The sequence below is a fragment of the Montipora capricornis genome, chromosome 7, assembly GCF_036669925.1.
Source record: "Montipora capricornis isolate CH-2021 chromosome 7, ASM3666992v2, whole genome shotgun sequence".
NCBI classification, from domain to species: Eukaryota; Metazoa; Cnidaria; class Anthozoa; order Scleractinia; family Acroporidae; genus Montipora; species Montipora capricornis.
Genome location: NC_090889.1, coordinates 28,946,194 through 28,948,637, shown reverse-complemented (window position 1 = coordinate 28,948,637; position 2,444 = coordinate 28,946,194).

Here is a 2,444-nt window from a genome sequence, read left to right as displayed (position 1 = left end):
TTCATGCAGACTGGGACGCCTAAAATGCTCCGATTGTAAACATGGCGGTTCACGAGTGAAGTTGTCTCTCTGGCCTTTCTGTTGACGAATTCCAGGACCTACCGATACAATTTGGGCAAGTTTTGAAAGCCAAAATCTTCAATCGATGTGGTATTTTGCTGGTAGGACTGGGTGGGCTGACACTTATGAAAAAAACTATGGAATGAGAATAGGGAGTCTTGCCTTGTCATGGAATGGCAGAATTACCCAGTATTCTTTTGGGCATGAGCGAGGCAACTTGAGAAGCACGAGACTGGCCCTCATCGAATCGTGAAGCGCGGCCAGAGGAAAGAAATTGGAGCCAGATACTCAGGAGTAGGCCTGGTATGTGCTGTTAACGTAGATGTTGGATTTCTAAACAAGTTTTTATCATAGAAAATTTGCGACAAATTTGTGCTTTCATTTCGCTGTAATCTTTGTGTCAAAGAAACAGTATAATGTGAATAAGAGAATAACCAGTGAATAACGAGATCTATATTTGCAGATCACCTGTTCTCTTTCTACTAACGTCAAACTTTAACATCGCTATGCAATAAACACATTCAGAATTTCCTCACATTACTTTATAAAAGTATGTTTTTTTTTTGTTTTTTTTTTTTAAGGTATTCCTGCTTAGATGAAAAGTTCATTTTTTCTCCCGTCCATTTCTTAGGCACGATCTTCGCGGAAATTACATTCTGTCCCTCAATAAACCTAGAACAACCACTCATGGTCTTCCTTCTTTTTTCTTACGTATCAGCTAATTTGCAAAATGCGCTACCTGATTTTATCCTTACCACTGGGTTTACTGGTTTCAAAAGAGAATCCAGGGCCGCATTTTGTACAGCGGCTTTTCTTTTTGATTAATTAATATATCTTTAAATATTACGTATTTAGTATCTGTATATATACGCTATGTATTTTAGCTGTAAATGTAATTTCTCGAAGATATTAGCTCAGTGTAGTTATTCTCAAATTTGGGATGAAATAAAGTCTATGCATGCATGTATTTATGTTATCTTTAGCAGGGCGCGTGCGCACACTTTGTAATCTGCGACTTCAGTGCTTACCATATGACAGACAAAATGACTTTTCCCTTGAATATATAAGCCATCGAATTCTTACGGTAAATTGACAAGGGCGGTTTGGAGCTGTAAGTAGGCGTGGGATTTGTCTCGTGTGGTTTAGGGGCTGACATATCTCTCCCTCAATGCCGTAGCGGGAGGCGAAGTCGGTAGCAAAAAGCAGCGAAGGGCCAACTGCGTCCAAAAGCGATCGCACGGGCCGACTCGTTTGGTACGACGCTCCAGCGCCATGTCTAGAAGTACTGCGTTTTTCTCTCTTGTTCAAACATTCCGTCAGCGCATACGTAAATGTTCTACCTCTCTATCAAAAGAATTAACATACTGGTTTTTTTTTTTTTTTAAACTAGGAATTGACTTTTCAGTTGATTGTACAGAAATAAACGTAAGGTAAGAGCCGTGCGTGTCTGGTCTTCTCGAGACAGAGGTGGGAGATGGTTTCATGCAGACAGCTGGGACGCCTAAAATGCTCTGTTGTAAACATGGTGGTTCACGAGTGAAGCTGTCTCTATGGCCTTTCTGTGGACGAATTCCAAGACCTACCGATTAGCCCTTTTTGCAGATACGGCGGCCATTTTGATTTCTATTGTTCCGAAACAAATTATGGGATACTCAGGGGGTACATTAATATGTATTTGCCCCCTGGGCATCCCATAATAGCTATTCGAAACAATAGAAATCAAAATGGCCGCCGTATCTGCAAAAAGGTCTATCTGGGCAAGTTTTGAAAACTAAAATCTTCAATCGATGTGGTATTTTGCTGGTAGGACTGGGTGGGCTGACACTTATGAAAAAAACTATGGAATGAGAATAGGGAGTCCCAGTATTCTTTTGGGCATGAGCGAGGCAACTTGAGAAGCACGAGACTGGCCCTCATCGAATCGTGAAGCGCGGCCAGAGGAAAGAAATTGGAGCCAGATACTCAGGAGTAGGCCTGGTGAACAAGTTTTTATCATAGAAAATTTGCGACAAATTTGTGCTTTCATTTCGCTGTAATCTTTGTGTCAAAGAAACAGTATAATGTGAATAAGAGAATAACGAGATCTATATTTGCAGATGACCTGTTCTCTTTCTGCTAACGCTATGCAATAAACACATTCAGAATTTCCTCACATTACTTTATAAAAGTGTGTTTTGTTTCTTTTTTTTTTTAAGGGTTTTCCTGCTTATATGGAAAGTACTTTTTTTCTCCCGTCCTCTTCTTGGGCATAATCTTCTTCTCAAACGCGGTCCGTGTTGACAAAAACGTCTCGTGCTTAAGCTCCCTATTGTCTCTGTTCAAAGACGGCTTACGTAATCTTATCATAATTGCCTTCCTTATGCGGCGCTTGAATGTGTTATTCT